This window comes from Helianthus annuus, chromosome 2 (assembly GCF_002127325.2).
Source record: "Helianthus annuus cultivar XRQ/B chromosome 2, HanXRQr2.0-SUNRISE, whole genome shotgun sequence".
Lineage (NCBI taxonomy): Eukaryota > Viridiplantae > Streptophyta > Magnoliopsida > Asterales > Asteraceae > Helianthus > Helianthus annuus.
The window spans coordinates 172,110,966-172,129,847 of NC_035434.2; the positions used below are offsets into that span (position 1 = coordinate 172,110,966).

Sequence of the window (18,882 nt, forward strand, 5' to 3'; positions counted from 1 at the left end):
ATAGTCTTAGAAGTTGACAATAGGCAAAATTAACTTACGAGTTAAGAACACATCATGACAACTGATCTCAAATACGCAAAGTTATTTGCTAATGTTATGGATCCAACAACCTGAGGGTTTATTAGAGATCAAGTTGTGGAATGGGACTGAAGCCCTTGAAAAAATGAAGTTCATATGATGGAAACCTAACTCAGTAGACTGGAGATCCCAAGAATTGAGTTCAATAGGAAAACCTAATTGTATGAATAAGCGAGGTCACTGTGGGGGAATAACCCTACGCATTTAATAAGGTAGTTTATTATAAAGATTAATAAACTTCCTAGTCCATTCCTAAAAGTGACAAGTGTGAGGTTAAGCATAATATGTGGTAAATGATTTGGATAGATCATGATAACCACAATGCTTTTAATGATCTAAGGAGAATCACCTATGTTAGAGAGAAGTGGGGTCGCTTCGAATGGAATTGAGGGCACAATTCCTAGAGCTCTCGCAGAACCAGGAAAGTGTTCCACGACCATTATTGGACACGACTATGAGGAGATGACCCGGCTAGGGAGAGTCTTGTGTGAAGTGTATTGTCGTCTACACAAACGGCAGACGAGTTCAAAGACATCGAGATCTACTCAGAGCTAGTGGGCTAAGTGCATTTCATGAGCGAAGGTTCAAAGGGTAACACCTACCTATCGTATGCAAAACTCAACTGTCGAGGTTCCATTGGATTTTTGTGTGTTTTGATTAATCTCCATTCATGTGGGGGATTGTTGGAAAATTAGAATAATGTGAATGGAAATTAATTTAGTGATAATTTATGGGACTCTTCATGGTGACAAACTCTTGAGTAGAGTTTTTATGTCACTTGATTAGCTTTTATTAGAGTTTTTATTTCTCTAATTAAATACCTAATTAAGTGAAACTTTACTAGAGTTTTATGTCTCTAATAAATCACCATTTAAGAGAAACTTTTCATAACTCACATCTCTTGTAAAAATAGTAGGCTTTGTGCCTCATTTTGAGATAGAGAAAAATGCTAGAAAAATACAAGAGAAGGGATACAAGAAATATACATGAATATATGGAGAGTTCTTGGAAAGAAGAAATACTTGGAGACCCATGTGATGGGTACTTAGAGAAATATGTTTTCTCTATACGATTTCATCACCTTTGTATCATAATTTTCCACAAGTTCTAACACTACAATTACCGGATGTAACCTTGGGCCTGTGAGCCATCTCCGGCAGTACAGACTGCTTCGGCTGTTGTACCCTGGGAGACAGACGCGTCATCTTTAGTAGAGGCGCGCAATCTGTTTTAAGGGAAGCGTGTTGAACACGTGCCTCAACCAAATTCGTCAACGTTTTAGTGTGCTCTTTGTTGCAGTCAAGGAGTATTTTTCAAGACTCAAGATGATGAATACTCGAGTCTAGGATGCTATCAAGTGCGCGTGAAGGACCCACCAGAGATGCGGCTTGAATTAAGATTGGTATATATAATTATATTTATATTCTTTTATTTAGTTATTGCAACCAGTATTGTACCATGATATTTCCTAAGAATAACGAGAGTCTCATTACGATATATTTTGTAATTATATTTTACAAAAGGTGAACCTATTTCCTACAAAAGCTTACGTAGAGAACCAGCATGTCTTTGTCCCTTTAGCCTTTGATACATTTGACTCCTTAGCGCCAAAAGCTATCCACTTCTTGACAAGGGTCCAACGGGTCATCCATAACAATTGTTCAACCCCAGGGGTAGGGGTTTGTCTTTGGAAGGTTAGGGTTTACAATTCAGAAAGGGGTGACGGCGCAACTTGTTGCACGTCTACCTTCTGTTTTGATGTAACTTGGCAAGTGTTTTGGTGAAATATATAGATAACTCTGTTAATTTTACATTTATAGTATATAACTTTTCTAATCGACACGACTTTTAAATGAAACGCTATGACGCAAGTCGGTAATTGTATATAACTTTTCTAAACGATACGACTTTCAAAGTATATAACTTTTCTAACCAACGCGACTTTTAAATGAAAGGGTATGACCCAAATTGGTATTTGTATATATGTATAATACGTATAATATATTTTTTAACCGACACGACTTTTAAATGAAAGGACATGACCCAAGTTGGTAATTGTATATACGAGTCAACGCCAACCCACACGTTGCAGCGAGGTGTGAATTCTAAATATCTTTAGTATCACCATATATGATGCAAAATTTCTTAAGTTTATACAATACATACACATTGTAGCGGGGCATCCGTCTAGAAACCAAACATTAAAGACCAGTTTCTTTTATGTTAGTAAAATAGTTGGTTTAATTAACATGGGTTATATATCAAAAGCTCCTTTTAGATCCCGTATTTCTCCTTGCATTATAAAAAAAGATCCTATTTAATAATAATAAAAAATGCCTCCAATGACACTATCTAGTTAATTCGAAAAGAATATGACAAAGCAAAACCGTCATAGTGAATGATGAGGGTCCCTAGTTGAGCTCCTCGTCTGGGCTCCCATTCTCTATAATCAACCAGCCCATTATTATTGAACACCAATTGGGCCCAAGTATGGTAAAAGGACCAAGGCAATAGGTTGAGCAGGAGACCTGAAAGAAAAAGAAAACATGGCTCCCATAGCAAGTCACTGTTTCGATGAGGATGACCGATGACGGGACTTCTCGTCAGCAGTGGCGGATCCAGAAATGTTTTCCACCAGGTTCCTTTTGGTAGATTTTCACTAATTCTCAGTATTTTTTTCTAAATCATACAAGGTTTCCACAAATTTTTTCTATTTTTTCCAAACCGAGGGGGTTCCTGGGAACCCCCAAAACACCCCTGGATTAATTGCATGTAAGAGAAAACGAGTTGAGGGCAACGAGGTTGCTAAGATCGGGATGCTTATCATTTAATGAAAGGATCTTTTGAGATCCCACAAGGGAGACAGGGATGCCCAGACATTCCTTTTAACCGGCAGTTTGTCCGTCAGACCTCAACAGTAGTGGGTCCCGTCTAATAAGTGAATCTCCCCATATAAGCCAAGGAGGAGATCAACATGGGAAGGTAACTCAAACCCGAAAAAAGCCATCTGCATTTATTTATTCTCAAAAACATTCTCTGTGGAATCATTGAATAAACTTATAATAAATCCACACCATTTACTCCGACTAATTTATCGTGTCAGAAACTCTTATTGTTATCAAGGCAAGCTTTCTTATTCTTACACCGGAGCTTGGTCAGGATTTACCCCCTTCCCCGGGTCCTCCGTGGCGAGACTAATAGTGTTCTTCTTTTGAAGTAATCTTGAAGGTGAAGCTTGGGCGTAGACAAATCTCCTCAGTCAACTATGCGGTCTGATTCTTAGGGACTCCACAATGAAACTTCTTTGTTTTTCTTTGTTAGACCATGTGTAGTGGTAAGTTGGTATAATGCCCCCACCATGGGGCATTATCCGACACGTGGCATCCTAGTCAGCGTTGGGGCATTATAGCAAAAGTGGCGTAGTGAGACATTATGCCAATAACCCCCATTCAATCAATAAATAAATATTATTTTTAATAGAGAAAAGGGTTAAAAAAAAAAAAAAAGTAAACTTTGTCAGCTAGTCAAAGTATGGTGTCACATTCCCATTGGACTCTTGCACATTATTCAAATATAAAGGCTGCTAGTCAAAGCCTTGGACCCACCATGTGGCCACATGCAAGCAAAGCACGGCGTTATAATTAAAACGCGAAGAACAATTTTTTTCAAAAAAAAAAAAAAACGCCTATAACGCCGGGTGTAGTGGAAGGGGGGGGGGGCGTTTTGGGGCGTTATTTTTGTTTTTTTTTTTTTAAAAAGGCCCCACTACGGACGGTCTTATTAAAAAATATTCTAACAATTGGTTTTGTAAACGCCCTTTGTAAAACCCATAAACAATATGGACAATTTGATTTTAAAACCACCAACATCTGAAAAACCGTAAAAGCCCTTTATAAAACCATCAACATGTGAAAAACCATTTGATATTTAATCTATTCATTTGTATGACCAAATTGCTTTTTTTGCCCTTTAGCCCGAATGTAATTCGCGGTTATCTGGCTCTAAACCAAACTGAATCAAAAGCAAATGTAAAACATGGTTATTTGACACATAATCAAACCGAACCAAAACCATATGTAAAACTGATTAAATGAAACTGATTGACTAACGTTGTCCGATTAACCGATTACGGTTTTTGTATCCACACCTGTTCGTTGAAACATAAATATGATATACCATGATATATAATAAGAAAAGAAAACACAATAACAAAATAACAAAAGATTCAATACTTTAAAGGGTTATTATAAGAACAATTAGGCTATGCGGTGTGGGAGACAACGGAGGGTCGTCGATCCCCGTGGAGGCACGTCCACACCGCTCCTCACTGCTTCGTCTCGTCCCCATCGTCATCTCCAAGACGCCAACGACGGTCCCTCTCTTCCTTATCAACACACACACATACATACGTATTTATAACGGGGCTCATCACCACACTCTTGGCCCATCCCTTAGGGCTCATCCCCACACCCGATGATATGACCGCCTATGTGACGGATCATCCCCAAAGGACTACCCTCATCCACAACCACCAAATTTACAGTAAGCTCATCGTACAAGAACACGTAATAACAGTTTCTCAAATTTCAAGGTTTGTTGTAATAAGCACCATACGTGTGTAGACGTAACATGTTGTCATATATCATAATTCACTTTCTCAACTTTCAAAGTCTGACACCACCGGCTTAGTTTACACATTTTTAAGGACAATAAAAATTGTAATCAATTCGGTAAAATTCACACCTACCAAAACAAATCTTATATAAATTTCCGAACCCCATAGCAAAATCGTTCAGAGCCTTCCAATATCAACACATTATAACCAAAATCTTCAAAACTAGTGTATCACACATATACTGTTTTATAACAAATCAATACATTATAACCAAAATCTTCAAAAGTACTGTACCACACATATACTGCTTTTCAACAAATCAACACACTATAACTAAAATCTTCAAAACTATTGTACCACACATATACTGCTTTTCAACAAATCAACACATTATAACCAAAATCTTCAAAACTATTGTACCACACATATACTGCATCTCAACAAAGTTTCCAAATATAAACCTCTATATCGTATATACCACTTCACAAAATTTTCAAATACACACCTCTATATCACATATATCACTGCCCTACCAATATCACATATGCCGATCTCAACAAAATTTACAAATATCAACCTCTATATCACATATACCACCTTCGTAGTTTGAAGTTTGAATCACCACATACCACATTTCAACAAAATCTTCATGAATTAACAAACTAATGTCACTAACCAGAAGCATTAGGACCTGCACCTTCATTTGCTCGTACGCGCAACCGTACTACGATTCGGCCAAAATAATGTTTCCTTGAGCATTTGAGGCAGTCTTCCATCTCCACCTCATAAGTCGGTATGACCCAATCATCATTATCGTCCTTGTAATCAATGAAATAACTCCCATCCTCCAACTCAAGTCTTTTAGCAATTTCTGCATCGAGGGTTCCATGGCTCACAGGCAAGGAAAGAGAAAATTTCGTAATGCCCGTCTTATCCTCAACTTTTACTATGATTTTTTCTTCTTTGTTTGGACTCCTAGATAGTTCTAGTGGGAGTCTCACATTTTCTTTATCCTTGTTCTGAGCAGAAGTTTCGCTCTACCCTGTTTTCCTTTTTTCCCCTTCCTCTAAGCCGATGATTTGGGCAATAGTTGGTCGAACTGTCATGTTCATTTTCTTCATGTATGTGGGTCCCGGTTAGGGGTGTTCAAGATCGGATAATCTGATTTTCGGATATCCGAAAATTTCGGATAGTGAATATTGACATCCGAACCCGAATCCGAAATTTCGGATTCGTTCGGATATCGAAACGGATATCCGAACTTTAAAAAAAACAAAAAAACTGTTTTCTAATTAGATCAAAACTAAACCTGTTTCGTATCCAATTTTTCGAGTTTATTATATCTAAAACATTCAACAAACTGATAATAAAATCAAAGCTTAAAAAGTTCAAAGTTTCAAAACACCACAACATATTCAAAACAATCCAAAACAACTAAACATTCAAATCGAACCTTTGGTGACCGGAGAAACCAAGACAGATGACTGAGAGCAGCGCCCAATTGGAGAAATCAGTCAGATTTATAATTTACCGGCGGACAAATAGGCATTGACCGGAGATGGAATGTGGAAGAAAGGTGAGATCGAAGGTGGGAGAAGGGGGCAACGCAATGTTATGGTTTGAAAACTGAACAAGAAACCCTAATTTTCAATATGTGTGTGCTGTCATATTTTAGTCTTAATGACTTAATGTAACCAGTATCCTAAAGCTAAAATGAGTAATGGGCCATTGGGCCGTAATGCATTTAATACATACTTTAACATATTTCTATTATTTTTGTTTTTTAAGTTTCGGATAATCCGAATATCTGAAAATTTTTAGAATTAACATCTGAATCCGAACTTTCGGATTATCCGATTTTCAGATATCCGAAATTTCGGATATTTCGGATACGGGTTTTCAGATATTTTGGATTTAGTTTTGGATTCGGATTTTATTGAACACCCCTAATCCCGGCCCCGGCTAATCTCAACTTTGATCTTAGAGTAGTTAAACCATCTGCAGAATAAAAGAAAATTATTGTTATTAAAATTTATAATTTAATTTTAAGTTGGAATATATGATGGATTATGATCATTATATTTCAAAGTTCTTGGCAACCTCCTTAAGGGTTACTCCGAACTGTTTTGTATCTTTGTAAGCTCGTCATTTAGTTACATCACCTTTTACGTTCCTTTATCAGAGATTGATCCCTTTTATTCGAAAAGATTGAACCTTTGAACTCCATCAACAGCCTAAACAAGTATAACATCAACTTTGAACGTGAAATGTGGAAAAGAACTTTGTAACATAAGGATTATTGTGTGCAAAGAATGCTTGTTTGGATCCTTTATACCCACAAATTCAAACACGTAATCAAAGACTTCATTGGTTGAGAAAATTGTAATAGCATTTTCCAAAGTGAAGTTAACACCCACAACTTCTAAAACTTCAGGACGAGGCATCGGAATGTATCAGAATTCATGGTCTAGAAATGTTTTCAAAACAGGCTCATCACTCGTAAGAGGAAATAGGTTACACAACGCGGAGTATGAAGCAAAGTTCTCTCCCGGTGTACCGTTTATATGCCCGACAATTTTTAGTGCCATTATTTGCCCTGTTTGAATCTCATTTGTAGAGATCCGAACTTGTGCCCAACTCAGATTACACGATATGCAAACTTGTTGTATTGCATCTTCAATTTGTTTAACAACTCCGGTAACCACTATATTCTGTTTTAGAAAGAACAAAATTTTGATGTAAGTTTATAATCATAACCTTTTAAGTTGGATAATTATATAAGTTTAATAATCATTATGTTGGAATATTACCTTGTAGAGTTTAAGATCCTTCACATCAAGCACATTAACATCTTGTTCCTGTAAATAGAAGTGCACCAGGTTTAAAAAAAATCTCATTTATGAAAATAAAAATTCAATAACAGATGTAGTAGCATACATCTGGTCGAGTAAACACAGTTCCCAAATCAGTCTCCAACGAAAATAACCCATCCGAATATAGCTCATTTGTGACAACCCGAATTCCCGAGGTTAGTATTATCCTATTCCACGACTCTTTTGTTTGTATCTACATGTTGTTGGCATCTTAAAAAGGTTATTGTTGCTAGTGGGATTACGTTGCAAACTTGTTATTAACGCGTTAAACACTTGATACTAATCCTTCGACCAAAGGTAATAAGATCCTTCGAGGATCTTTCGAGCTAAGAAACACCCTTCGATCCAAACTCTATCTTTCGAAGATCCTTCGAACTAAGACCCAGTCTTTCGATTATAAGCCTTAACTTTCGGCCCAACTTATTACCGGCCCAAACCCCATCCGTTTTATAAGATGTTACGTAGATTCACAGCACAAAACATTCAATCATATTGCAAACCCTAGAAACCTCCCTTGTTTGACGGCAACAACTCTTTCAACCAGGGCCTCGTATCTTGATCCACTACACACGCACACTCCGGTTAGTTTAATACTTTTGAATTAGTTGTCACGATGTTATGATTTCTGTGATATGATGATTGATTGATGTTATTGTTCCAATTGTTTACGCGTTATGTAATACGATCGGATTGGGTGTATGATTGTCAATCTGTTGTTATGTGATGATGCTTAGACGAATTGGATCGCATGTAAGTTGTAATCGGCTCACATGTATATTCGATATTCCTACGGATTAGACTGGATGATCCAGGATTAGGATCAAACAAGTATTAATCGGCTGCTATGGGGTCTCGTATAAATGATTTGGTTGTTTTAGTATGATAGCCTGGAAATCCGATTGGTTGCTCATTGTGATGATTATTGCTTGTGTTTGTTATATTAGGGTTCATATGAATTTCATGATAAAAACTCTTGTTTGATCGATAATTGATGGGTTGGGAAACTGGTAGTGTTGATTGATATTCATAAAAATAGAAAACTGACTAAGTTGATTGTAATCGAATTAATGGGGATTGTAACAAATTCTGCTTAAATTAGGGAAACAACATAACTGTTTGATCGAAAGGTAACACTTTGTCGAAAGATAACAATTGGATCGAAACATAACAGTTCGGCCGAAAGATAACAGCTGGCCCGAAAGATAACAGCTGGCCCGAAAGATAACAGTTCGGCCGAAAGATAACAGTGCGATCGAAAGATAACTATTGTGTCGAAACATGACTATTATGAACCGAAGGATAACTGTTGATCGAAAGATACATGTGATCGAAAGATAGGTGTAACCGAAAGATATTAAGGAGTTATGAACATACATTGAATGATGGATTTTGTGCTTGATTAATTAGTAAACCATGCCTAGTGATGAATGTTAACACTTGTATTCGTGTACACAAACTGATGGATAAATGTGAAATGATACGTGTTGTGCTTGTATGCAAACTGATTGTTATGTGTAACTATCATAGGGCTTGGTAAATCACTATCGTTAAACGAGTAATTAATTCTACCGAGCAAACCAAGGTGAGTTCATTGCATATTCTCAAGCATGCGTCCCGGTGGTTTGGGACAACTGGTAAACATTTGGAGGGGAAACATTGGGTAAACAACTTAATCGGTTTTGGTTATTGCCTGGAGGGCAATGGGGGTAATTAGTTGATAGCGCTATTAGGTGGGAAACCTCACACCGGGCCGTAAGGACGGGCGTGAACTAATTATCTGGATAGGGCTATGGTTGTTAGAGGCACACTCCTCGGATACATATGGGCACACTCCCTAGGGTATCTAACGATGGCAACATAGACAAACAAGGGGTAACCACTCCCCGGATACACATGGGCACACTCCCTAGGGTATCTAACATGAGCAAAAGCGTAACGCAACATTGTATCGCAATAATATACACCTGGTAACTCAATACGTTAACAAAACCTTGAACTCACCAGCGTAGTCTGACACACTTGTTTGCATGCTTGTAGGTCGTTAACTTTGGAGCATGGACTTGCTATCTGGGCTTGCTGGAGTGGTCATGGATCGAAGCTACTGGATTATTTATAATTGATACATTGGTTTTAAGTTTATTTTGAAACAATTACTAAACGACTTATCATATGCTTCCGCTACATAACTCTTGGAAATTTATTATCGTGTTTGACATTTAATCTTGGCGATTAATGACATATTTTATTTAAGTATTTACTATTGGTTCAATGTGATTGGTGGCTCAGACTCTGATGTGTAACACGCCTCGCGGGGTTTCCGCAGGTGGTATTTTGGGGGTGTTACAGTTTGGTATCAGAGCCACTGGTTATAGTGAACTAGGTTTTAAAAACGTTTTGTAAAACCAGACTATAACCGAACAACTTCGAAAATCGATCATGACACCCAGCACCAGATTGCAAGGTTCGTTTCCCTCTCACTTTATACAGTACTTGCTTAACACCATAGTGATTTGATAGTGTGACACTACTCATCGACTCATGTAGATCATAGACCTGTAATACCGTCTGTTGTGTTATTTGAACGGGGGAAACTTCGAGCGCAAGCTAAGAAGCACTGAGAGGAACATGCAAATTGCCTTATTATTATGGGTGCACACTTAATAATAACGCGGGGTGCATGCAAGTCCCAGTGAGGCTTATCGAGCGTGAGACGGGTTCTGCCTTACTATGTGTGAACTTGGTAGTACGTAAATATCAGTATGATACCTGACTCTCATCTCGTTTTGATTTCTAAATCGGTGTATTCCCAACTATAGAAACATGAGTGGACGAGGACACGGACGCGGAAACATCACCATGACTCAGGCTGAGTTGAATGCTCTAATCAATACCCGCGTGGCTGAGGCTTTAGCAGCCTATCAAGCTGGTACGGAATGTACCAAGTATTCTTACCCTCATATCACGTATACGTCTTTTTACTTCTATAACGTGTTCCCTTTCGTCATTTAGGTCAGCAAGCGCAACCCCAACCTAACCAGCCTGCGTGTACGTTCAAAATGTTTATGGACTGTAAGCCACAGACCTTCACCGGAACTGAAGGGGCTGTGGGACTACTGAGGTGGTTTGAGAAAGCAGAGTCTGTGTTTGTTATCTGTAACTGTCCCGCTGGGGACAGGGTGAAATATGCTGCGGGTACCTTGGCTGATGGTGCCCTAACATGGTGGAACGCCCAAGTACAGTTGTTGGGCATCGAGGCAGCGAATGCCACAACTTGGGAAGACTTTAAAGAACTGATCAGGGAGGAGTACTGTCCTCGGGACGAGGTCCAGAAACTGGAAAACGAATACTACGACTTGAAGATGGTCGGATCTGAAGTCGAAGCGTATGTGAAGCGATCGTATGAACTGGCCGATATGTGCCCGAACTTGTCCCGGTCTATGTCTCGGAGGATTGAGTTATTCATCAAAGGGTTGCCTCCGCGTGTGAAGAGCTTGGTCACTGCAGCCCATCTTAATGATTTGACTCAGATCGTTCGTCTGACTCACAAGATTGTGGATCAAGAGGTGGAAAGCGATTCGTTACCCCCGCGTATCTCGGCCACTAAAGCTGCTACACCCACTGCCACTGCGTCCGCTAGTGATAATAAGCGGAAGTGGAGTGATTATGACAAGGCCTCCAGTGCTGGCCAGACTCAGAAAAGGCCAGACAACAGCAACCGCAACATCAGCCAGTCGTCTTCCGTCAATCAAGGCCAGGGAAGTGGCCACAGCCAGGGTTCGTATGCGGGGAAGAAGCCACGATGTAACAAGTGTGGCTATCATCATTTCGGGTCGTGTACTCGAAAGTGTGACAGGTGTGGTAAGGCGGGCCATGAGGCCAGGGATTGCAGGGCCTCACAGCCCAAACACCAGCAGCAACAAAACCAGCAGAATCAGAGACAACAGGGACAACCACCCCAGCAGAACCAGGGTTTTAGGAGGGGGTGCTACCAATGTGGGGATGAGGGTCACTTTAAGCGGGATTGCCCTCAGTTAAACCAGAACGCTAACGACAACAACCGCCCGAATAACAACAATGCTGGGAACAACAGCAACAACAACAACGGGGGAAATGGTGCTCGGGGCAGAGTGTTTCAGCTTGGAGCAGGGGATGCCAGGAATGACGGCAACGTTGTAACTGGTACGTTTCCTGTTAATGATCGTATTGCTTCTGTATTATTTGATTCGGGTGCCGATTGGAGTTACGTGTCCCTAGAGTTTAGCCAACGATTAGGGATAACCCCAACACCATTAGAGGTTAAACAAGTAGTAGAACTAGCAGATGGTAAGACGATAGAAGCCTCAAATGTCCTTTTTGGATGCAAACTAGATCTCGTGGGTCAGGTGTTTGACATTGACCTCCTTCCCGTTACGCTCGGTAGTTTTGACATAGTGGTAGGCATGGATTGGTTGTCTAAGCACCAAGCAGAAATCCTGTGCAAGGAGAAGATTGTGCGTATTCCTCTCCCTGAGGGAGAGTCACTGTTAGTTCAAGGGCATCGTAGTGGGACGATGGTTGGGATTATCACGGCCATGCGTGCACAACAGTATCTACAAAAGGGATATCCTGCACTGTTAGCGTTAGTTACCAACGCTCAGTCTGAAGAGAGTAAGATCGAGGATCTACCAGTGGTGCGAGAATTCGCTGATGTGTTCCCAGAGGAGCTACCAGGGTTACCTCCTCACCGTCAAGTAGAATTTCAGATTGATCTTGCACCGGGAGCGGCTCCAATTGCTCGAGCTCCTTACCGTTTAGCACCTGGAGAGTTACAGGAACTGTCCAATCAATTGCAGGAGCTGTTGGATAGGGGTTTCATTCGACCCAGTTCTTCGCCTTGGGGAGCCCCAGTTCTGTTCGTGAAGAAGAAAGACGGGTCATTCCGTATGTGTATCGACTATCGAGAACTCAACAAGGTGACCATTAAGAACCGCTATCCGTTACCACGCATCGACGACTTGTTCGACCAGTTGCAAGGGTCAAGCTTCTATTCAAAGATCGACTTAAGGTCGGGTTACCACCAGGTAAGGGTTAGGGAAGAGGATGTTCCCAAGACAGCCTTTCGAACGCGCTACGGACACTATGAGTTTCTGGTCATGCCGTTTGGATTGACCAATGCACCAGCGGTTTTCATGGACCTCATGAACCGCGTATGCAAGCCATATCTTGACGAGTTTGTTATAGTGTTTATTGACGACATCTTAGTCTACTCCAAGAACAAGGAAGATCACGAGCGTCACCTACGTCTCATCTTGGAACTCTTGAGGAGGGAGCAGTTGTATGCGAAATTTTCTAAGTGCGACTTTTGGATTCGAGAAGTGCACTTCCTTGGGCATGTTGTTAACGAGAAAGGGATACATGTGGATCCTGCGAAGGTGGATGCAGTTAAGAATTGGGCGGCACCAAAGACTCCGTCTGAGGTGCGACAATTTCTTGGGCTCGCAGGGTACTATCGAAGGTTTATTAAAGACTTCTCGAAAATCGCGCAACCTCTCACCTCGCTGACACAGAAGAACACAACGTACTCTTGGGGAACGAAGCAGGAAGAGGCCTTCCAGTTGCTAAAGCAGAAACTTTGCAGTGCACCGATCTTGTCTTTACCAGAGGGCACCGAAGATTTTGTGGTATATTGTGACGCGTCAATTCAGGGTCTCGGTTGCGTGTTGATGCAACGCGAGAAGGTAATAGCTTATGCTTCTCGTCAGCTGAAGGTGCACGAGAAGAACTACACGACGCATGACTTGGAGTTAGGAGCGGTGGTATTTGCGTTGAAGATTTGGAGGCACTATCTGTACGGTACCAAATGCACCATCTACACCGACCATAGGAGCCTCCAGCACATCTTCGACCAGAAAGAGTTGAATATGCGACAACGACGATGGGTGGAATTATTGAACGATTATGAATGTGCCATCAAGTATCACCCGGGCAAGGCGAACGTTGTAGCTGACGCCCTCAGCAGAAAGGATAATGCACCTAGGCGTGTGCGAGCATTGCAACTCACGATCCAGTCCAACCTCCCTTCCCAAATACGAGACGCTCAGTTAGAAGCGTTAAAACCAGAAAATGTTCGAGCTGAAGCTTTACGTGGCTCGAGACAACGACTAGAACAAAAGGGAGACGGTGCTTACTACGTAACCGGACGCATCTGGGTTCCACTCTATGGTGACTTACGAGAACTTGTAATGGATGAGGCACATAAGTCACGTTACTCTGTACATCCTGGATCAGATAAGATGTACCACGACCTGAAAACTACCTACTGGTGGCCCAGCATGAAGGCTCATATAGCAACCTACGTCAGCAAATGTTTGACTTGTGCTAAAGTCAAAGCAGAACATCAAAAGCCCTCAGGTCTACTGCAGCAACCAGAGATACCCACATGGAAGTGGGAACAGATCGCTATGGATTTCGTGACAGGACTACCAAGAACTCAGGCTGGGAATGACACTATTTGGGTAATTGTTGATCGCCTCACGAAATCAGCACACTTCCTGGCAATCAAGGAAACCGACAAGTTTTCTCAGCTGGCAGCAGTGTATCTTAAGGAAGTAGTTTCTAGGCATGGAGTGCCAACTTCTATCATTTCCGACCGTGATCCGCGTTTCACTTCAGAGTTATGGCAGTCAATGCATAAATCGTTTGGTTCCCAACTCGACATGAGTACCGCTTATCACCCGCAGACAGATGGTCAAAGCGAGCGCACCATCCAAACACTCGAAGATATGCTTCGGGCATGCGTACTCGACTTTGGAAAAGGATGGGAGAAGCACCTACCGTTGATAGAATTCTCCTACAACAACAGCTACCATTCAAGTATTAAGGCAGCTCCGTTCGAAGCACTGTACGGACGGAAATGTCGCTCACCTCTCTGTTGGCATGAGGTGGGTGATAGCCAAATCACAGGCCCTGAGTTTGTTCTTGAGGCATCAGAAAGCATTGTGCAGATCCGAAACCGCATGGCCGCAGCTCGCGATCGTCAGAAAAGCTACGCTGACAAGCGTAGTAAACCACTGGAATTTGAAGTTAATGACCGCGTTATGTTAAAGGTTTCACCCTGGAAGGGTGTGGTGCGTTTTGGGAAACGCGGCAAACTAAACCCTCGTTATGTGGGACCATTCAAAATCGTGGAACGGATTGGAAAGGTGGCTTACAGGTTGGAATTACCTGCTGAGTTGGGTAATGTCCATGATGTGTTCCATGTATCATAGCTAAAGAAGTGTTTGGTTGATGAAACACTGGTAGTACCATTTCAAGAGCTAAAGATAGATGACAAATTGCAATTTGTCGAAGAACCAATAGAGATTATGGATCGGGAAGTTAAAGTTCGTAAACACAGTCGTATACCCATTGTGAGAGTTCGTTGGAACTCAAAACGTGGTCCGGAGTTCACATGGGAACGCGAGGATGAGATGGAACGTAAGTATCCACATTTATTTCCCAAAGACAAGACCAAGCCTGGCAATTCTAACTCTCAAGTAACTAGTGAATTTCGGGACGAAATTCCCATTCAAGTTGGGGATGATGTAACACCTGAGGAAAATCCGCAACAATCTTGAATCGTCACTTCACTCTCTCGTACCTACTTGCCAAATTTCGGGACGAAATTTCCTTCAAGTTGGGGATGATGTGACAACCCGAATTCCCGAGGTTAGTATTATCCTATTCCACGACTCTTTTGTTTGTATCTACATGTTGTTGGCATCTTAAAAAGGTTATTGTTGCTAGTGGGATTAAGTTGCAAACTTGTTATTAACGCGTTAAACACTTGATACTAATCCTTCGACCAAAGGTAATAAGATCCTTCGAGGATCTTTCGAGCTAAGAAACACCCTTCGATCCAAACTCTATCTTTCGAAGATCCTTCGAACTAAGACCCAGTCTTTCGATTAAAAGCCTTAACTTTCGGCCCAACTTATTACCGGCCCAAACCCCATCCGTTTTATAAGATGTTACGTAGATTCACAGCACAAAACATTCAATCATATTGCAAACCCTAGAAACCTCCCTTGTTTGACGGCAACAACTCTTTCAACCAGGGCCTCGTATCTTGATCCACTACACACGCACACTCCGGTTAGTTTAATACTTTTGAATTAGTTGTCACGATGTTATGATTTCTGTGATATGATGATTGATTGATGTTATTGTTCCAATTGTTTACGCGTTATGTAATACGATCGGATTGGGTGTATGATTGTCAATCTGTTGTTATGTGATGATGCTTAGACGAATTGGATCGCATGTAAGTTGTAATCGGCTCACATGTATATTCGATATTCCTACGGATTAGACTGGATGATCCAGGATTAGGATCAAACAAGTATTAATCGGCTGCTATGGGGTCTCGTATAAATGATTTGGTTGTTTTAGTATGATAGCCTGGAAATCCGATTGGTTGCTCATTGTGATGATTATTGCTTGTGTTTGTTATATTAGGGTTCATATGAATTTCATGATAAAAACTCTTGTTTGATCGATAATTGATGGGTTGGGAAACTGGTAGTGTTGATTGATATTCATAAAAATAGAAAACTGACTAAGTTGATTGTAATCGAATTAATGGGGATTGTAACAAATTCTGCTTAAATTAGGGAAACAACATAACTGTTTGATCGAAAGGTAACACTTTGTCGAAAGATAACAATTGGATCGAAACATAACAGTTCGGCCGAAAGATAACAGCTGGCCCGAAAGATAACAGCTGGCCCGAAAGATAACAGTTCGGCCGAAAGATAACAGTGCGATCGAAAGATAACTATTGTGTCGAAACATGACTATTATGAACCGAAGGATAACTGTTGATCGAAAGATACATGTGATCGAAAGATAGGTGTAACCGAAAGATATTAAGGAGTTATGAACATACATTGAATGATGGATTTTGTGCTTGATTAATTAGTAAACCATGCCTAGTGATGAATGTTAACACTTGTATTCGTGTACACAAACTGATGGATAAATGTGAAATGATACGTGTTGTGCTTGTATGCAAACTGATTGTTATGTGTAACTATCATAGGGCTTGGTAAATCACTATCGTTAAACGAGTAATTAATTCTACCGAGCAAACCAAGGTGAGTTCATTGCATATTCTCAAGCATGCGTCCCGGTGGTTTGGGACAACTGGTAAACATTTGGAGGGGAAACATTGGGTAAACAACTTAATCGGTTTTGGTTATTGCCTGGAGGGCAATGGGGGTAATTAGTTGATAGCGCTATTAGGTGGGAAACCTCACACCGGGCCGTAAGGACGGGCGTGAACTAATTATCTGGATAGGGCTATGGTTGTTAGAGGCACACTCCTCGGATACATATGGGCACACTCCCTAGGGTATCTAACGATGGCAACATAGACAAACAAGGGGTAACCACTCCCCGGATACACATGGGCACACTCCCTAGGGTATCTAACATGAGCAAAAGCGTAACGCAACATTGTATCGCAATAATATACACCTGGTAACTCAATACGTTAACAAAACCTTGAACTCACCAGCGTAGTCTGACACACTTGTTTGCATGCTTGTAGGTCGTTAACTTTGGAGCATGGACTTGCTATCTGGGCTTGCTGGAGTGGTCATGGATCGAAGCTACTGGATTATTTATAATTGATACATTGGTTTTAAGTTTATTTTGAAACAATTACTAAACGACTTATCATATGCTTCCGCTACATAACTCTTGGAAATTTATTATCGTGTTTGACATTTAATCTTGGCGATTAATGACATATTTTATTTAAGTATTTACTATTGGTTCAATGTGATTGGTGGCTCAGACTCTGATGTGTAACACGCCTCGTGGGGTTTCCGCAGGTGGTATTTTGGGGGTGTTACATCATTGTCTAAAGTTATCTCCACCACTCCGATACAAGATTTTGAGCATCGATAAGGGATAAGGGATGAGAGAGCTTGAACTTTCAGGAAGGATACAAGAGGTTAAGTTTTCAATGTACAAAAAACGGGAAGCAACATTGCAACATTAAATGTGGCATAATCATCGTTTTGTTTACACCATGCGATTCTATTAAAGGATGGCAATTGGTTGAGAAAACAGTAGTCGGTCCATTTCCTAAAGTCGCAATATCCTCACAGTATTTTCTATACTTGTCAAGATGATTCGAAATCGTGAACCGAGAAGGGTTGACCATTCAACAAAAGAACCCCATTTTCCTCGGGTCACTAATTTGCTCCGCGATCTTAACTCCATCCATATTGTATGTTAACTGAAAGGGTATTATGATAATTTCAAGTATAAAATAAGGTACTTTGGTAATTTATATTTAAATATAAAGTGAAGTAATTACTCCACCAAAGGGTGCAACTTTTGTAACCAAAAGTACAACCATGAACCTTTTGAACTTGAGCGCTGGTATCAAAGCAAAACCCTCATAACTTCTCTGTATCTCCCTATTTCTGAAACATTTTCGAGAAAACCAGAGGAAGAGTAATGGCTTCGTTGACTAAACCGAACGGAGTCGGAGATGATCGGTTTGGTAATGGGAAGAGAAAAAACCCCAGTGACGGTTATTTTGAGGTCGAGGAGTGCGACGAAGGCGAGATAAAGGGTAATGATTTTTTTTCTAATTCAACGCCATTATTTTGAGGAAGAGTAATGGCTTCGACCGGAAAATCAAGAAACCACCACCTCCAATGTGGGTGTTCTTGACCTTTATCAGTTCCAACCACCACCATCACCGGAAAATGGGGTTGAATAGACGACTGGGAGAATGAAAATGTATGGATCAGAAGAAAAAGAAGAAGAAACCGAGCTAAAAGTTCCTTAAACTCACCTTATGCTCACCGCTTATCACCGTCTCATCCTCCACATCTCCGCTTCAGATGACCATAAGCTGTCACCGGAAATATCAGATCTGACGTACGACATCACGATTGACTTTAGACCGAGCTTCGCCGCCTCGCCGGAAACCTCTGATATGCAACTTCGATGAGGTGGTGCCGGAAGTGATGGTTATGGTAGCGGTGGTGGTTGGGTTCTAGTGATGTGGGTTCCAGTGGGGTGGTGGTGGTTGGTGATAGAGAATGAAAAGATAGATGAATCTGATGTTGAGAGAGAGAGAGAGATGAGTGAGGAGAGAGATTGTGTATGAGTGTGTGTATATATATAAACTAGATTAGAACCCCGTGTATTACACGGGCTGAATAAATGTGAATTTATATACTAAATAATAAAATAATATATCTTTAAAAACTTTGTTTATTACATGGATTGAATACATATAATTTTATATACTAAAAAATAAAAAGTTATATCGTT

General features: G+C 40.7%; 1 long non-coding RNA gene across 1 annotated transcript; it reads right to left on the bottom strand.

Annotated features, from left to right (window-relative positions):
• Positions 1-6,963: 6,963 nt before the first annotated feature.
• Positions 6,964-18,660, bottom strand: LOC110927238. The gene is made up of 4 exons (XR_002585577.1): positions 17,442-18,660; positions 7,631-7,693; positions 7,504-7,551; positions 6,964-7,404 (listed from the first exon to the last, which is right to left on the bottom strand). It is a non-coding gene; the product is annotated as an uncharacterized LOC110927238 (long non-coding RNA).
• Between the last annotated feature and the right edge of the window lie 222 nt (positions 18,661-18,882).